Consider the following 20,270-nt stretch of genomic DNA (forward strand, 5'->3'; position numbering starts at 1 on the left):
AGAGAGAGAGAGAGAGAGAGAGAGAGAGAGAGAGAGAGAGAGAGAGAAACGCCTGTCGGATGATTACGGAGGGCGATGAGGCCAGGGAGCAAGTTTAACGGGCTGGTAAGCCGATGACTCGGAGTCATGACAACGCGTACAGTGGGGTCAACGAGTGCCAATTGGGGCCAACAGTGTCAAACGACGCCAATAGGCTGTTGGGAAACAAACGTAGCTGTCTACTATATCTGCTCCGTCATTTCTCGGTAACCGTCCGTCACGTCGAGCTGAGCGAGCTTCGACGATCGCGTCACGAAAATAGGAACACGTAAAGCGACCCGAAGATCGCGCTCGATCCACCCTTCCACCTCTCCGATTCGCTAATTACTTCGTAAATATTATAATCTCCCGCAGCTGTCGGTGACCGACGCGTTCCTCGGAGCGTTAATAATTTCGTCCCGTCGCGTCTCGATGCTCGATCAACGGACGGGTAACTGATTCCCTTCTCCGCGACCCGACGTCGGATTCCAGAGATTGGCGATTTTTTGTTCTTTCGAGCTGCTGTGCAGCGAACGCGAGGAAAATCCGAGCGGAAAGGCGTGAAATATGCCGGAACACGAATAAATGAAGGAAGCACGACCGAGGAAAAGGGGTTCCGTTTAGAGACGAGAAAACCTCGATTCGCGAGATCTCTCGACTGGGAAGCCTTTGGAGCGTACAATGCGACTTCCGCCAACTGTCTAGGCGTCTAACCACCGAGAGTGCATCCCCCGCGACATTCGACTCGTCGATACCGATGTATCGATTACAGGAAAGGGGACCTCGTCCGTTCGTTTCCCGTCGAGAAAAAATGAAATCACGAGGAAGAATCGTTTAACGTTCGACGACTCCGTCGAAGGGTTTCATTCGCAACAGAGTTGAAGAGAATTATAGCGGAATAGCAGGTGAAATAAAACTGTAGTCGACTGATCTATTCGAACAAATAAAAAGTCGAAGGTGGTGGTTGTAGCGAGTAAAAGTCATTAATAAGAACTTACTAGCTCAGTCGAACTACCAATTCAATCATCGGTTGTGAAAGCGCAGAGTGAAAAGATACTCGTCCAAACGACCAAGAACATGGTTAAACGCGTTCCGAGGTAAAAAGACGATTAGCCGTTTTCCGTTACACATATAGGTATCGCTCCTGAGAGTAATTATCCCCGGTTATCTGGCAACGACAGTTCGATTAGGCAGCCTTGGGTCTATGCAAAATTCCATCCTCGAACCCCAACCCTATTTGTTATTCACCCCGTCTGCGCGGCGACGTTCTCTTGATCCGACGAAACCGAAGACGAGGACACGGTGTCAGAGAAATCGTCTTCGCAGTCGATTGCTTCCCACATCCGAGTCTCGAGAATCTCTAATGCATCACGGGGATTAGAGCCTGCTGAATATTCCAGCGACTCGTCAAGATTTAAATACCCAGGTTCGTGGCATTCGTTTCCTTAATCGTTTTCATTAAACTCCAAAGGAACGTTCCGCGTCTTCTGAAAAGGTAGCAGCGTTCGAAGGACTAGGTAGTATATTCAGGTATATTTAGTCAGCTACATCAAATTCTCTATATCGGATTACGGAAGTGGGTGGCATTCGTGTGGTAGGCATTCGTAATCTAGGACTAATGATACTTGAAAAAATGTGACGATACCAGAGATCGATAGCAATTTGCGAAGCAAATGAAACAAACCAGAGGTTCAGAAGGAGGGTCTGGCGAGCAAGGCAGCAGAAGAATCCTGTTATGCGTAGAACGTTGCAATCGAACGTGTATAAATCGTATAGAAAGAACTGGTCGCCACAAGATTCCAGCTTTTTCTCTCACGAAATCGAGCACGCCTCGGATTTAATTTACACGGTCGCTTCTGCTTCTGGAATTCCTGGGCGAAGCTGCTCGACGTGCGAGACGCGAGATCCCAGCAGCTGCTCTCGGATATTACCCGCGGTGATTAGCGTTGCGGCTGACGAAGAAGCCAATTGCCTCGCGCAACCGTGCATTCGGAAAGCCACCCAGAGCCTTCCCTAAACTTGAACATTGCTCGACCGTTTCGGAGTACAAAGAGTGCGCGATCCAATGGCGCTAGATCTGCAAGTCTGATTGTGACTTTAACGTTACAATGTTTGCATTTCGATCAAGATGGTTCCTTTCAAAAATTTGTGAAAAATAGAAGGGCGTACGCTGCCACAGGTTGTTGCGGCCACAGCCAGTGGAAGCTTGAAATTTCAAAGAGGCGTGCGTGTCGGAGATAACGGGGCCAACGAGGCCGCGGGGTCGACATTTTATCAGCGTGACACGTCCCAGTCGTTATCGTCGCGCGATCGACGTCGAACCCATCGATCGGAAACATTTCCTCGTTAACGACTGGACGCCGGAACGGTTTTACGACGAAACGTCCGCGCCAACGGAGTTGCGCGGGGGCAAAGGGCTGCATACGCCACACGCTCGCACAGACAGGACAGGACAGAGCGGAGGGTTATTAATTTCGTCGGGTGGCCGGGTAATCGATCGACCACGGTCGCTATAGTGGCCCGCTCATTAAAATAATCATGGGCACGCGCGCCCCTGCCGTGTTGGAAACCAAACGGGGTGGAGAGAGAGGAGGGCTTAACATGCACGGGACCGCGCATTATTATTAATTAATCTGTTTAGGATTTATAGGACATATCGCCGCCGATGTCCTGCACAGAGCTTTCGAGCACTGGTACAATCCACACCGCGAATGGGAAACTCCATTCGCTGTAGTTCGGAGGAAATTGATCCAGGATACCTCCGATGAAAAGTGGTACTATGTCTGCACCAGGGATGGTCGACAAAGGCGTGTAAAATTTACATCGTCAGAGTAATTTTTAATATATTCTATTCAATCGATAAAAGCCATAGGATGACGCGACAAGATTTCAGCGATCGCGAGAAGCGTTTATCCTCGCGCACGATTGTCACCTGTCATGGATCCTCGATTACTATTGGTCAAAAAGTGTGTCACCTCTATCCGAGACAGCAAAAACTGAGCTGCGAATTGCGCCAGAAAATTCCTCCTCTTTATTAGAGGCGTTGGTAAAAATCGAATCCCGCTCGAGGCTATCCGGGTTCGCTGAAACGCGTTAAACGAATCACCGTAATCGTCGAGAGCTTACCGGTGAAAAAAAAAAAAGGAGTTTCAAGGTAAGGAGACCGGCGCGCCTTGACGAGATCACGTTTGTCGGTAAGAGTCGATCGAATACGGGCAACTGGCCATCCAAACGGGTGGGGATTCGAGTACCTGTGTTGCGCGAATCGTCGTGTCGGGAAGCCGGAAACTGGTTTCTGGTGGAATTCGTTCTTGCATGGACCATTCGACGAAGAGCCTAGGCGGAGCGCAATCGCGCCGGCGCTGAAGAAACGAACGTGTTCGTGTTCGACTATGAGAACTTTAAGAGGATTCGAACCGAGCCAACAACCTTCCCGCCCCTTGCTCGCATTGCTCGAATAACCTACTGTTGTCTTGGTCGACGCGGGTCTACACTTGTTTCTCATTTTAATGGCGAAACGAATGCTCAGCGTTTTACGGAACCAGTAAACTCCTAATGCAGACAACTTCTCGCTTAAAACGCTGCGTACCATAGAATTTTATGAATAATAACCGCGTAAATTTTGTCGCGATCAAGCCGTCTCGGTTGGTCCAATTAAAAATAATATTTGAATAATATTTTCCCTTCACCGCCGCCGATCATTTTTTACGAAGCGTAGACCGGTGCTCCGAGAGACCTGGCACGCGCGCCAGGCAAGAAAAATCAATATTAAGTACTCGATGAAACTTCGCAGGCCAGGGGATGCGAAGACTCGAAGACCTTTGCGAGCGGTCCAACGTGGGCGATCATCGCATCTAGTCGAATCGATGAAAGGAAACGGATAGGGAAACCTATGCGTCTCGAGAAATGTCATACACCAGAGCTGGAAACAGGATTTGTGGATTTTACGTGTATTGCTTGTCCAGGGATAAAAGCAACCGAACCGACAAGCGCGAGATACACACGGTGGGCGTAGAATCGAAATCGAGCGCGATCCGAGAATACAGAGGGTTGGCACGAAGACAGGAAGGAAGGAAGGAAGGACGGAAGGAAGGAAGGAAGCCACGAAGAGGACCGATCTCTCGTGAATTACGTGCTCGGATAGCACGGGCGCTCGCAAGTCGTTTCGAGGCGGATAACCGAGACTCTGGCGAGCTTTAACCCTTTGCACTCTTGAGAATTATTTTTTTACGCGAACGAAGATAATCTTTAAGAAGGTCTAAGACGGTTAAATAGCTGTTTGATAAATACCTCAGGTGAGAAATTTCTGCACAAGTTAGCCATGATTACATGTACGTTACGTTTTCGTGACTCACCTGAAACAAAAAGAGAGAGAGTCGAGTTAGGGACGAAGAGCAATTTTTACACTCGAGAGTCATATACACGCCATCGCGACTCGATACAATTTTTCGATACATTCTCAAACTTTTCAAGTTCAATCTTAAACTTTTGCTCGCCAAGAGAGGAGAAAATTTCATGCATTCCAATCCGATATACCGTGAAACTTCTGTAACAACGTAGCCGCGAGCTTTTTCTTTATCGCGGCGCCGTCGCGTCGTTTAGGATGCGAGCGAGGGTCTTATCGGCGGAGACTCGATATCCACGCTAGTCATCGTGAATTTTCCGGAATTACGAGTTTTCGCGAGGCATTCGATCCGAGGAAAATATCTGCCACCTAACAGCGATTCTCTGCGGTCCGCTCGTTCCGCGGGCTCCTTCGGTAGGGTGATCCGATCGTAACTACGCGTTACTACGCTCGTTTATGTTCGCGTCTCGAATCGTCGGGGTTGAATGCCTCCCAGGAGAATAGACGAGGAAGCGAGAGGCCAAATGGGAAACGGGGAGGAAAGACAGAGACCCGAAGAGGGATGGGAAATTTTAACGACTCTCGTTGCTCTCCAAGTTGCGGCGATCCGCTCTCGGCTTAAGCAAATTGCCGAGGGAATTGCCCGCTTCAGCCACTTTCCTTCTACTCGCTTATTCCAATAATTTCCTTGCCAACCACGTCGGAGGAAAAAAAGGAGAAAACACGGTCGACTTCGCCGACACCGCGGTCCTCCTAATGGGAATTTACGCGATAAATATTGAACGCAAACATTTTCCCCTCTGCAAGAATTTATTGTTACGATTATTATTTATCGATACGCGGGAGCATACATTTTGGGGGACACTCGTGTAACAAGGTATTGTAGCAAACATGGGGTGGTTTTTGGACGGTTTAAAAATAAGTTATTTCTAACAATTCTGCCTTGGTCTTTCAAGAGGGTGCCCCTTTTGAAAACGTCTGGAGCCCACAGGAATGGATTCGCTATACCAGGTACGAAGACCAGTACCACGCGCTATACCAGTGCGAAGCTCGAACGATCTTCCAGTGTCGTTTTCTCGAGCTCTTCGTTCCAGAACGATTCGATAAAAACGATGTGCATGAGAAACTAACGAAACCGTGAGACACGTACGTTCCGATAGGCCCTCGAGGTCACCAGACGTTTCTCGACCTCAACGCGCAGTTCGCGTCGCGGACGTGACAAAAGTTTCATAGCGCGGCGTGGTGGTTTGCGAGCCATGAAAAATGATATCGACTTCTCTAGTTTCCGGAGCTCGAGTTCGTTTTGCCTAAATGTTTACTTATTCGAAGGAACGCAGAACTTTCTGTAATTTAAAATAGTTTCGTTATTGTTACAGACCCGCAACAAAGAGCAGCTAACAAGGAAAGGAAACTACCTTTTCAATAATAATTAAAGATACGCGTTCAAGATTTATAAAGCGCGGTGGATTCGACCGGAGCAAATTCTATCGACGGCCGTATTTCCGGTTCGTACATGTCATATTCTACATTTCCTCAACGCCATTATCAGTTATCACGGTACCTTGCGCGAAGCTCGGCATCCCATGAATATTTTACAAACGCAGCAGCTTTTGAGACCGTAGATTCGAGCCCATGCAAACTAGGCCATCTTAACGTCGGCGTCGTTCATACTTTACGATGAAACTGTCGCGATAACAAAACACCTTTCCCGTTCGATTCCCGTGGCAAGAATCTCTCAAGAGATCTTACGGTCGCGCGACGAATATTAGATTTCGATTCGATGCATCCCGTGGACACGTTTCCGCGATAAATTCCGCGTCGTTTCTTATTCGAGATTAACCTCGTCACGAGGAGAAAATGACGCCAAATGCTTTCCTTTCTTATTCAAGCTCGTTGAGTTTAAACTGTCTTCGATTTCTTATGACTGCCATATAAGACAAGACAAACACGACCCACGCTGCGGATTGCGCACGGGTATCGCGTGTCTTGGCTGGTATCGAGTTATTGAAACGGAATAAGCTCCACGGGCGGATCGATGGTTCCATTAATAAATACGCGAAACGATATACAGGCCTCTATCTCTCTCCGCGAACGTCCGACGCCGCTGCTAATATAAATTTCAATTAACGCGCGTGCCTCGACTGAAAATTGATATCTCGAAGACGCGAAAACGTGCATTCTCGCAGGATTAAACACGGCTCGGTATACGAGACCAGGCATTCTCTCCTCGGTAGATGCAACGTCTGTGGCGATATCGCGACAAAGAGAACGACCAAGACGAACAAACACTGTACGCGAAACGACGCCAAGCGTTTGATATGCCAACCGAGCATAGCGTCGTCGCAATTCCACTGGTTCCGTTTTGGAATTTTTCGGGTCACGTTGACACGACCGTTGGCAATCAACCATCGGGTCGTTCGGGTTTGTCCTTTCCACCAAATCCACTCGGCTTTCACCACCCGTGTGCTCATATCGTGGAAAATACGATTAACAATACAAATTTTTAGAATAAATAGAAACGCAAATATTCAGATATTCTTTATATTAATATTACTGGATTCGATCGCGACGAGAACTTAATTTTGCAGGACGACGTAAGAACAAGGGTCAAGAGGCAATTTGTACTGACACACCTGTCGACGGACATTTTTCACCGACGATCGGAATTTTATCCACGTAATCGACCGTAAAGTTTACAGATAATCGTTTGTCTCTTTCTCTTCTTCGTGTTTGCTTGTGCGACAGAGTTGGTCAAAGTGCGATCGATGATTATGATCATTGAGTAATCGACGATCACGAGTAATAGATGATTAGCAATCATGCAAACCAGTTTCGGAATAATTTATATGAAGGCAAATCATTGCGTAGCAAGAAAAATTAAAATCGCTTCAGGGACAGACTTATCTTTAACAAAATTGCAACTGACAGATGTACAGATTGCACGTTAAAGTTCTATTGTCAGTGACAATTAAAGATTAATCTGAAACTAGTGGCTAGATTGCTCGTAAGGTATTACTTTGCCATCGGCCAACATCTCGTATCGCGTAAACCAACGATCGATACTACTTTTATATCGAAGACACACTTTAAGACCGAAACGACGAACTTTTCTTCCATCTCGAACACCACTTGAATGCAATCTTTACAGCTTCACGCAGTACGTGGCCCACTCACGGCCGTTTAACGGCCGATGATAATCGTAAAGGCAAGAGGCGGCAAAAAGTGGGAGGACGGGGTACGAACGACAGAGCAAATGATTATTACGGGTGTTGCGCGCACAAGCGAAGAAAGTACACGTACCAGTTGCTCAACGTCGGATGGGATACAAGGCGTGGAAGCCGACCAGAAGGTACGCCTGCAGCTGCAACTGTCGTGAAACGCGGTTAGCCAGGCCATCAATTTTCATTACGATCGAAAGGCACAGCTTCGACGCCGCGCAGGTTGAAACGCGCCAGTTTACAATACGCTCCAAGCGTAACGACCACGTAAGGGTGCTAGACAATCGGATTGCTCCGAAATATAATCTTCTTCGTAAATGAATTCCAAGGAAAAGGAATGCTTCTTCCAGTGTTTCCCTTTATTAAATATCGATCTATATCTTAAACGACCATTTTCAATGAAGATCTTTTTATGAACATGTACATACATACATTATTACTTGCTTACTGTCGAAGTCTCATTTTTCAATTGACCGTCTTCCTAAAAGTTTTATTACTCTTGCACGAGTAAAACTTTCTTGTCATACACGAGATAGAGATAATTTTCATTTTCTTCGTACAAATTTATTGCACAAGAAGAGGATTCGACATTACGGTAAGGACGTTTATTTAACGATAAACTAGGTTTGTTAATGCCGCGTATATTACTCTTTGCTTTCCAAATATGACAAGCAACGGATATTACAGTTTCTTTCAAGATAGATATCGCGAAAACGGCCGAGGCGATGTAACGCGAAGCGTCTTCAGATTTTATTTTTCAATTTTAAACGTCTCACGGATCGTAAACGTTTCGTTTTCTCGCGACATTCTCGAAGTCGTTACATCACGCTTCGTCGTCGTTTTTTTTCCTTTATATATACATATATATATTTTTTTTTTTTATCGTTTCTCGGATTACGCGAGATAATAATGTTTCCTCGGGTAAGTAAAACTGCTCGCATAATCGTAAATTTCGCGACCTCGACGGAACCGAACGGCCGCCTCTTTCCTTTTTCCTGGCGTAAATTCCATTTTATACGGTCGCGCGACGCTTCGGTAATCGTCCTCAACGTGTCTCGTTGTTTTACACGCCCTGTATCCGTCTGCTCTCAATATTATCTCCACGCAAAAACCGGTCGTCGTAATTTCGACGCTCGATTGAAAAGTGGAACGGGGGCAAAAAACTCGCTCGACCGAGTTACAACGCGATAAGCAAAAAGCGGCTGTTTCTTTATTTTTCATTTTTAAATTCTATAAATATGTATTGAAACGCGACACCACCAGCTGAAGCTAGCGATAAGAAAAATTGCTTTCGAGCCAGGCCCGAACCTAACTCAATACGTATATGCAAATTACAGTTGGCTTTTAACGTTTTGGAGACACATCGTCTGTTCGCAGGCTTTCTTTGAACGATCTTGTATACTCGACGAGTGGCGTGCTTTTCATCTCGGATTCCCTACTTGTCGATAAAAGTCGTTAAGGAAATGAATTAAAAAGCATAAAGCAGCTTGCACCGTGAAAATTGCAAAGTATCACTCATATTCGCGCCAGAAGCGATTTGTACAAGGACGATGAATCATCGTCGAACAAAGGGAACAACATTTGAAGAGAGCCACGGTTGAAAAAAAAAGCACGCGAAAAGGTAATGCACCGTTATCCGAACTTCAAAGATAACGAACTGGCACGATACCGGCGTTAATTACCGACACTTTGAAGTCTCTTTACCTTGCGAGTCATTTTTTTCTTTCTTTCTCCGTCCCTCCCGCTTTATCCATGTCGGCAACAGTTAAATTGGCCCAGCGCTGGAACAATGCCAAGATGGAAAACGAACGACGCCACGCGAACGACGTACCGTTGGTGATTAATAATTTCCAAGGGATGGAAGCACGGTGGGCAGAGGGAAAGGGCAACAAAAGGGAACCGAACGGGACCCGGATGAAACTTAAACACGGCTAGACACGCACAGAATACGCCACTGACCAAGCCTCGATGGCTCTCGCTAACCCCCTCGTTCCCTAAGTTGCCGCTTCGAGGGAAATCCTATTCGGGTTGGTGGGGTCCGTGACCATCGTTTCTCTTCCCACAGTGCGAAACAATGGGTAAACACGGAGATCTCCGTGTTCTAATCCGCGTTCTATAAGTAGCTTATCGACGTATAAATACGATTTACCCTGGCTGCGAATGGGGGTTGGTTTCATCGTCGTCGGAGTGTGCGTCGTTTCGGTGACAAAAGACATGAGTAAGGGGAAATAAGAAAACGTTAACACAAATTAGTTTTCCGCTTCCTTATTCGACTGGAAATAAACTTTGGCAAAAAATCCAATAACGATCCGATACAGAGTTCGCGCCGACCATTGGATAACGCGGACGGAAACGCGTAAAACGTTATAGAGGCAAGCAATTATGTTTCAGGATCGGCGAGCGCGTATCGATGGTCACGTGAAACGCGTTACGATACGATAGAATGTTTCCCGTTGTGTACAGCGAGGGGCAAAATAGAACGTTCAGCTGGAAAATCAAATACCGCGAAAGGAAAAATAAATTAAAAATTAATTGTTCGCGTGCTGGTCTACGACTCTGATTGATCGCTCATTCAAAACGGAGACATTGGTTTGCGATACACTAAATGTTGCAAACTGAATGGCGGGAGTGACCATGATTTGATGCGATCGGATTGGGATCGCGTCGGATCGGTATCCCGATCTGTTATCAAAGACCATTCCTTAAATCATGGTCGAGCAAGTAGCCACCTTCACGTTGGTTCCCGCCGTGAATACCCTATCTCAGGGAGAAACCGAGAGCTACCACTGCAAATTAGGATGTATCTGCGGAAAGGATAAATTTCTACGTCACCTTTCGTTAAAGTAAAAAAAAAAAAAAAAAAAAAAAACGGTGTCCCGCGAGCGTCTCATTTCATAGCAACGCAAGCTGACGGCTGTAAAGCGCTAATTTCATTGCGATGATTTCGACTGGCCATTTTTCCAATCCATTTCTCGCTCTCGGGCAGCCCGTGGCCGCCCTCGTTCATCCCATCCGGTGGGTCGGTCGCGCAGGCGCGATTGAATCGTAAATTCGCGTGGTAATTGAAACGCAAACGCCGTTCGCCAGTTACGTTAATCCAATGAAATACAGCCCCCGGTTGCTGGACTACGCGCCACCTCCGGAACCGGCACGACATGGTCACCCAGTGGCTCTCCGTCAGAGTTGCTATTTCTTCTACCATCGTCGAGCAAAATTTCCCAATCTTTACACCATCGTACATTTTTTCGTACATCTCCAAAACTAATTCGTGGAGTAATAAAATTCAGTCCTTTTTTTCTTCTACAAGTTCATAAAAAATTCATGGAACACTCCAAGTATCGAATTCAGAAATTCGATCTGCAACGCACGGATACATGCGAACTATTCGAGTAGTACCAACTCTCCACCAGAGCACCCATTTCTCATCCCACTCGTGTCCATCCCCCACCCGCCAGTCGTTCCTCATGGTTATCAACTCGCAGCGAGAAGTCAACACGCGAACCCGTCCCATAGCCGCTCGCGTGACTCTAATGATTACGAATTAGCCATAAATTGTGCGATCATGTAAAGCGGCCATAATTTATAACGACGGCTACGGGCGACGTCGGACCTCTCTTTTTCGTCGCCAAGCCGGCCAACAGGGGCAAAGGACGTAGAAAAACCATGTCGAATGGCTGCGACGAGGAGAACGTGATACTTTTATGGTCAGATCGCACCGTTCATCGATACCTCGACACGGGTGCAAGGAGGCCTTGTCGTACTCGCGCTTATTTTCATTAAAAAAAAAAAACTTCACTTCGTTACGTTACGTCGCGTAAAATCTATCTCGCAACAGTTGACAACACAACTTTCCCAGTCGCTCGTGCCACATATTCCCCAAAGACAGATGAAAGCGATCAAATTTCGCGCACCTCATTCTCTAAGTGTCATTGTCCGTTCGTCGTTCGTAGGACAGCCCTCTGTGCCTTTATTCACGTTCTTGAGAACTTCCATTTCGTTAAAAAGTACCGCGCGGTGTCCGCGATGGAACGGGGGGGCACTTACTTGTATGGGAACGGTGGCGCGTGGCGAAAGAGCGCCACTTTGCATCTGGCTAGCCGAACGAACGAAGTTAGCCCCTTCAATAAAGTTAATGCACGCCGTCGGAGTTTGAAAGCTTGCCGTTAAAGAATCGGTTGAACGGAAGACGGGAGGCAGTTGAAAGAGGTGGAGGAGGGAATCGTTCGCGAATCACCGAAAGAGGATTGAAATTCAATCGACGCGCGTCCCGCAATAGCCCGTGTAAAACGGGAATGAGAATACGATCCGGGCAATGTAACGCGTGGATAAGCGCGGAGTGGGCGGACAAACATTCGAATAAAGCACTTTGTATGCGAGAAGAAAGTTGTCTGAGAAGACAGTAGAAGACAATAGAATTTCCTTAAGCAGTGACTCTATCGTTCGTACTTTGAAAATTGAAACGATACGTTCCGATATTTCTACTTCGAACCCACGCTCTCATCAAACGGCATCAGAACCGACGGTGCCGCGGCAGCATCAATCAAGGACGTCGTTTTCGCGAATTCCCAAGGGGTTGAGAAAGACGGGAAGCGACTGACCAAGTAAAGGGGCCACTCGTAACGAGTTCTCGGGCCGGCAAAGGTGGAAAACGGAAGGGCAAAGGGCCAGGAAAGCCGAAAACGTTGATAAATTAATTTGAAAGCGGGTTCTCGAGCGTGACAACTCGTTTGGCAAGGAACGTCTGCTGATTTATATTCGGCTGTCGGCCTTTGACTCCCGGAGGGTGTCTCTGAAAGAAAAAAGACGGGAAAAGGTCGAGAGGGTACATCCAAAGGGACGAAAGAAAGTGGTGTGCAGCCCTTCATCCCTTCTCCCAGCGCCTACGCTCCGAGTATTGATCGAAATCGAAGGGGAGAGTTTCCGATGTGGGGTGGGTCATACCTAATTCATAGTCCTTGGGTTCTTCCAACCCTCCTCGGTGATTATTTCATGGCGGACGGGGGTTCGAGCGCGGTGGTTACAGAACACGACGCGGCAATATACCGCAGCCAGAAAATTCACCTTGCCGTCCAGGAATCGAAACGATTGATCGCGTTTCGAAGACCCGTGCACGGAAAGTTCCGTCGAGAAGTCTTTCGCCGTAGAGCTGGGATTATTTTTCGGTCCACTTGTATTCAAATACTCGAATAATATGGCCATATAGCGGAATAACATTTGAATATTTTGTGCATAATTCCCAAATGTTATTTGAAATCATTGCCATCTAGACAAGGATTTTGCTACGTATTCCAAACAAGATCGATCACTGCGAAAGGAAGAGTAACCTTCGTTCGGTGGATTACTCCGTTCCACGGCGGAAACAATCGATAGTCGTCGCGCCTGTGTCGCCATAACGAGACGCACTGGAAAGCGGAAAGCAAAAGGAACACGAGAAACGATGCAGAAGGCAGTATTTAAGGGACTGGCAATTTATAGCAATTTAGCCCGGCTATCCGAGGGTTTCGTAACTTTGGCAATTTATGGGTCTGCGCCAGTATCGATTAGTCTGCAAAACGCGCGACTGCCATTGCCACACTTTAAATTACAGAATCCCGCAACCGATCGAATGCGATAGATGAACACGCGACAAACTAAAGTATAGCAAGATCTCACTGTGCTTCGAATTCAATATTTCGTGGTCTCGTATGTCCATTTGTAATCCTCTCTAACACACGCCAGAATAAATTAGCTATACACTGTTTCGCTTTATCACGTATTATTCGAATAAAATTCTCTCGATCCGTGTTTTTCGTTCGATCGAGAGGGACGTCCTCGTCCTCGCATCCCCGACTTCCAGCCACGTTGGCGTCCACCCACTCGTCCGTTACTCGGAGGTAGAGGGGGCGTACGTGAGTTATATAACAGGAAACACTCGTGCCGGAACGGGGCATGCATTTTACATGCGCTCGGCAGCCTATCACGTGCGCCGCCACCCGAAACCATCGAGAGCAGCCGCGACGCGGGAGAAGAACAAGAAAGCAACGGGTTGAATGGATACGAGAAGAAAAAGAGGAAACGAACGCACCAGGCGCGATTAAAGGAGAGGGTGTAGGTCGCCGCGACGGCTTTTCAAAGAGGTCGACGCCTGCGCGTCTACGAAAAAAAATGAGAGGAAGGAATAAAAGAGTAGCAGAAGCACTTTTCACCGTGCGTGCTCGAGTTCCGGCAACCGGAAGGTAAAACACCTAAAGGCACGTACCGTGCGCCCCTCGATGACGAACGGTCGTTCCACCCCCACGCGACGTAACGCGAGCAAAACGCCGGTAGTCTCCGAGCGACGTCTTTAATTTATCAGAGCGTATGTTGTTTCGAAGAGCTGTCGAAGATCGACGAGCTTTGTCCGTCAATCTATAAAACGACGCGGGGTCAACGAGACGTTAGCAAAAGAGATTCAAGAAATAGATCGATGACAGACACCGAACGCTGCTTGTAAATACGCTGAACGCGATGATACGTAGGGTGCAGGAGTTCGCAAGGGTCGTGGCAAGGAAAACGGTGGGGAAGCGCATCGTGCGATGGTCCAAGGGGACGGACTGGCTCGTGGAAAAGAGTGACAGGAAAGGGGTTGGATGGAAACACAAAGGGTTATTTTAACAGCCCTTTGTCGAGCGTGGCAGAACAGGAAGAAGAAAAAGTAACGTCGCTGCCTTGCAATTATTTAGTAGACTGCGGAGCGAGCAAGACACGCGGAGAGAGCAAAGGGACCGGAGGGCTAGTGGGAGGGAAGAAGTCTGAGCGGCAGAGGAAGGGTGGAAAAAACGCAGCAGAAGAGGAGATTTTCTACGAGAGCTGGCCGCCAGGTATGAAAATAAACGCAAACAAACGATTGCGAGTGAATTTCTGAGAAGCATATGGGAAGAGGAGCCGCGGGACGAGAAGCTGACCCTTGGAGGATGAACGGAGAGAGAATGCAATGACTCCCGACCGAGAACGCTGATATTATAGGATAGGTAATTCGAAAATGGCGTTTATTACAATTCTATTCGAAATAAATGCCCGAAGAGGAACGAAAACCAGAAAATAATTGGGTTACTTTAAAAATGGGGAGGGAAGAAGGCCGGAACGAATTTGGTGCGTGAACAGAAGGAGGAAGAGAAATCGTGTGGAGAATCGAGAGCCAGGAGAGAAGGTAATGGACTTTATCAGACCGATAGGTGGTCGACCTTCCGTTTTTTCCTCTCCTCCGCCACCTTCTTCTACCACCTGAGCCACTGACTCCCCTCTACGGAATCTGCGGACCCTCCTTAATTGTCTTCCACTCGTTTTTACGCTCGTTCCACTTCGTTACGGTCCGCGTACCGAGCAGACCTTGCGAGACATCTACAGTGCTGCACGGGTGGCCCGGATAAAAACAGGCCAAGAAAGCACCGAAGAAAAAAAAAAAAGGACAAACAGAACGCGCACGGGCATATCTCAGTCAGCTGTGGCCCTGATAAAGCGGATTCTCGCGCTCGTTATCGTCCACTCGCGTTCACGTTCGCTGGTTCGCGATTTATTTCCCAGCGTCGACAAACACACCCGCGGCGTGAACCAAATCGTCCACCATTGTAACGAGCGTAACTTTTCAACCGATTGCAAAGTATCTTTGATGGGAGGCTTCCAATTAAGTACGCTGAAACGAACACTTTGTACTTTCGAACGAGTACCTCTGTTCAATTAAAGTTAAATCTATATTTTGTGGCAGTCGAATAAACTCTTAAAAAGCATATTCGATGCTCACCAGAGCTATAAAAAATTTAATCGAATAATTTTCCAAAGTGAGATTAGCGACACATTTGTACGTTTCATAACAATCACAGTGTCGCAATCGGTAGCTATTTCTAGTTAGTTTCGTTAGGGCGTAAATATACAGGCGTGTGCGCACCCAGCGTGGAGAGGTTACGGGAATTAGCCAAGTTAGACGCTGCTAGGCGACCACCCGGATCGGGGATCCAGTAATGGAACTGGATTTAACCCCGAGGCCTGTCAGTGGGGCTTCGTCGCAGCCCGAGAGACTCCCGCAGCCGCCCCTCGGCTCGTGCGTCGCTAAACGAGCTAACGAACGACCATCGCAGCCTGCACCATTTCTCAGAAAAATTAATCACCCCGTTGCATAACCCACGCCATACTTTTCGACAAATTGGATCGTTTCGTCGTTGTCTCGCGCCGTGAACGCTCGTTTCGCGATCAATTTACATTCCTCTCGTCGACGTTCGCCGATTTACGATATTGCACGACCGTAAAACGGTTCCCCGCTTTTCGCCTTCGATAGTTATCGACGCCTTAAGGTCACAACGCGCAGGCATAAGTCAATTAGAATAAATATCTATACGCCGCACTGCGACGAACGCTTCGACGAACGGTGGCCTAGCCACGATAAGAATTATCTCTAATGACATACAATTCCTGACAATTATTGGCAACAAGCGGCACACTGTTTTCTGTGTCACAATACGCCGGGCTAGCACGATTCACGGGACTGAACAGGCTCGTGTGCATAAAGGCTCCTCTGAAACGATCGTCGAGTATCGATAACGATTGTATCGAACTCGTGAAACTACCAGCGATCGATGCTAACGATCTGGGTAAAACTTCGGATCAGTTTTAACGCTTCCGTAAGGATGGTTTACACAAATTTTGAATGAAATAAATTTTTAAATAATGCCACGCATGATAGTGGCGAGTATGGTCTCGGTTCACCAGCTCGAGTAAATTTTATTTACTCCATTTCATTACGAACTCGTATAAACGATGGCTTGAACAGCCGTATATTAATAACCGCAATCGCGTGTCGTTCGCCACGTGTTTCAATTATTATCGACGCGAATAGTTACACATCCTTATTCGCGTGCAGAGATGAACTCGACCGATGGCAAACCGGTTGTTCCTCGGTTTCGTTAAATCGGCAACATTCGGAACAAGTACGGCAATTTCAGGGACAAGCACGCGAGAAATAAGGAAGGCGTGGCGATCGAACGCGCCCGTGGAACGCGGAATGTTCAAACAGAAACGCGCGCTTTATGGGTCGGCGCGTACTCGTCGATTTGTTCGTGGTTAAACGCCAGATGCAATTAAAGAAGAAACGATGCGAGCGGCGAATCGAGCCAATTACAAAGGGCATCGCGAAACTACTCGTTTCTTGCGCGCAACGGACAAACAACTGGACGCATTAAACGAATGGAATATTTACGGCAGGGGATGTCCCAGAATGGAATTCCGATTTAAGCGATCGGAATTGTTCGCAAAACCCACTGGTCAGGATTTCGGGAAGGTCGACGTAGTTTCTATTCTCGGCGAGGAACGATCGGTAGTGCTGAAACCACGCTCGTCACCGACGGATAATTAATTTCTTCGTACAAAAAACGGCGACAACGGGAGACGAAGTAGGAGGATCTATCACGAAAGGGAATATCGTGGAAGTAGCAGGGACTTCGTGGGCGGTCGTCGGCACGATATCCGATATCCGTCATTCGAACGGCGTACAGGAGTTAAAACGGACTCGTCGTCCTCGACGTTACGGATGTCCAGAGTTTCGTCGTCCCGGAGCACGATGGAAACGAATAACAAGGGGAAAAACAGCGGAAGAAAGCCAACGTTCGAGGGAAAAACGGAAAACTATGGTAATTCAGAGTTTCTCAAAATCTTTTTCTTTTTTTACTCGTGGAATTAATTTTTAATACAGCCAACTTAAAGCGCTCCAAGATAAAGTGCTTCGTAGTTTATTTGATTGTTGGTATATGAACACATTAATATACGAAATTATAGGGGTGTCTGGCACAAGTATACAAAATTTATTTACTTCACCTCGTTTGTTTTAATTATTCATTTCCAGAGGGTGAACAGAGGGGGTGGTAGAAGGTTGAGGGGAGTACGCAAGCGAGAGAGAGAGACGTAACAATAGAAAGCGATACGATTCGAATGGCCACGCACGAACTCGACTAACGCACTCTTCCAATATTTACCATCGACGCTCGATGCGCGATAAAACACGCGATCTGCAATTAACGACGTGACGTTCGGCTACTAACGACCAACAAGTCGACAAGTAGATCTCTTTACAGCCACTAAAATCGAGGCCGTGCGAACTTCCAATAAATTTCGTCGTTTAGGTATCGAACGAATCGTCCCATAAATTTATTACGCGCATCGTGTCGCTGCTTCGAAACAATTTTATCTGGAAATGATACCTTTTCGTCTTTTGAACGAGTCAGTTTATGAAATGATAGGATGAGTGTCTATAGCCACCTACGATACTATATTACCTACTTATTGTTAGCACTAGAAAGGTGAGGATACTTTGGCCAAAAAGTTCGTTTAAAATATATTTTAAATGCGCCAATATTTATACACACACACACACACAAGTGTATACATCGGTGGTTGTTTTCTCTCGCAGCTCTCAAAGAACACTACGGTGGCGATAACTTAAATTACACGCGCGGCGACCAACCGGAGGTAAAGTACGGCAAGGTAGTTAAGAAAATTGCCAGTACTCGGCGGCGGAGTGCAGCACGCCTTTGCGGCGAGCGAGTTAAGCTCGTGCCTCTTTCTCTCCGCGGCGAAACTGCATTTTTTTTCCCTCGCGATCCCTGGAGCGGCACGTCAATCGCGGATGCTAGACACTTTGGTGAAAGCAAATTTCTTGGTTCGCGCGCGAGGAAGGTGTCGAAACCCCGGTCGACGTAAATCCGCTTCGTCGACGTTTTTAGCCCGCATTTTGTCCGGAGTGTTGCGAAATCGAACTTGCAGACATTTTCTGCTAAGCACATGCTTTCTTCCTTGACACATTGCGCTCCAAAATTGCCACACATTCGCTATCGATAAATTGAAGCATCTCAACATTTTCGTTATCGTTTGTAAAATAATAAAGTTATCGAATATTTTTGGAGTGGAGCAAACAACTTGCGAATGAAAGGAAGCTTAGATTTGATGTTCGCGAGTAACACGGAGCAAGTACGATTCAATAAACCTTAGAACAACGAACGAGCCCCAGGTAAACGGATGTCGCGTCATCCGATCCCCGGAACACAGGAAATCGTCGAAAGTGCAAAAGAGTTGAAAGAAGAGAACGCCGGTGAACGTATACCTGGATAGTAGTAGGGGTGTCCCGCGTGCGAGGGATGCACGAGTGGATGCGGCGCCCGGAAGTCCATTCTGTCAGCCTTGAGGGACGGGGGTGAACTCCTGCTCCCGGCACGTAGACGACTCGTCGCGAATTGCACGCGATGCTATAAACTACCACGAAATTTTGGCGCGTCGCCTCTTCTTTGTGATCTCTTCGTATCGATCGCAAAGCATTTTTTCTACATCTACCAAGGCTCCACGATCAACGCGCACGGCATTTCACGCCACACTTTTCTCCACTACTCGCCAAGTCGAGGGGCTGTCCCCGTTGGTAGTTAAAAATAAATCACTAGGAATGATGAAATCCCTCGTTGCTTCACGCCACACTGGAACGCTGGGCGGAGAAAAATTAACGACGATAAGACAACGACGGATGGACGAGAATTTGAATTACCCCAAGGACGTTCGATTGTCAAATTGATTTTCCAAACTTTTTCGTTCGTGCTCGTCTAAATTTTCTTTTTAAAATCAAAATAATTGCATAGGTTTTAATCGATGCAAGTATTCTAAAATTTCGGAAACCTGCGGAGTTTTATCATCGTTCAAAAACTTATTTTACTCTAGCCGCTCCGATTAAAAATCGATTTTGTAACAAGAATCGAACATCCTTACATTGTTTCGCGGTCGAATCGTCGCGACTGCACTATCCAAATGGTTCGGAACGCGCGGCAACGCTACTCGCGCGGTATCATCATTCATCGCGCATACTCCCGCTGCTCCCGTCCGCCGTCGACGCGTGATTTACAGCCTCGAGTGGATCCCGCTACCGTGCGCGCCGGTACACACAAACACAGGATCTCGCACACGGTTCGTCGATTACGCGAAAAAGTCCTCGTCGCGGTGCACGAGCTCCAAACTCCGAAAACGACAAGCAGCGGAAGGAAAGTCCTAGTCCAAGCACCGTGGATCTCGCTTCGCGAAGAGCCGAAGAGTTGCTTGCTGTTCACACCGCACTTCCCTCGTAACTGGCGAGCAGATGCACCTTCGTGCACGACAAACACACAGGTCTCGCGATCTATCGTGGCACACGAGCACACAGACACATGCCGTGGCGCGCAAGAGAGATACGAGCGATGGTAGAGTTCCGCTCCGCGCACTAATCACCACTTAATTGGCCGAGACCGACGCGGCAGGTCGTGCCATTACGGCTAATTGACTGAATGCTTCGGCGCTACCGCCAGACGGCCAGGATATATTTTCACGCGCGCGCCTCGCCAGCCGTCGAATGTCCAAGATAGAGCGAGAGAGAGTGATACGCCAAAAAGTGGGGTGGGGGGGGGGGGGAGGGGAGGGGAGCGGACAGTGTGGGAGGAATAGTAGGATCGAGGGGAGACGCTTTTAAAGCGCGTCGGTATCGCTGTCCTTTGTTCGCGAGACGCTTTGCGCGCGTGCGCCCAGTTGCGTTTTCCACAGACCAAGCGACCGCGACGGACCGGCTACGCACCATACGAGAGAAAATCCATCGTTAACGAGCTGCTCGTTTCCTCTCTTTCTCTCTCACGTGATACACGGAGAGCGCATCGACCACGCTGATACGATACCTACGG

The 20,270-nt window shown here is 47.6% G+C and overlaps 1 protein-coding gene and 1 long non-coding RNA gene across 2 annotated transcripts in view; both read right to left on the minus strand.

Annotated features, from left to right (window-relative positions):
- LOC128889449 (uncharacterized) overlaps window positions 1-19,996 on the minus strand; it is a 24,209-nt gene extending 4,213 nt beyond the window's left edge. Inside the window, exons 1-2 of the long non-coding RNA XR_008460445.1 lie at window positions 19,336-19,996; window positions 18,686-19,057 (exon numbers count right to left, since the gene is read on the minus strand). This is a non-coding gene — a long non-coding RNA (uncharacterized LOC128889449). The remainder of the gene's footprint in view (window positions 1-18,685; window positions 19,058-19,335) is intronic.
- Window positions 1-20,270, minus strand: part of LOC128889383 (uncharacterized) — a 69,214-nt gene that overhangs the window by 34,693 nt on the left and 14,251 nt on the right. The window lies entirely within an intron of this gene.

The sequence above is a fragment of the Hylaeus anthracinus genome, unplaced genomic scaffold (assembly GCF_026225885.1).
Source record: "Hylaeus anthracinus isolate JK02 unplaced genomic scaffold, UHH_iyHylAnth1.0_haploid 11997, whole genome shotgun sequence".
NCBI classification, from domain to species: domain Eukaryota; kingdom Metazoa; phylum Arthropoda; class Insecta; order Hymenoptera; family Colletidae; genus Hylaeus; species Hylaeus anthracinus.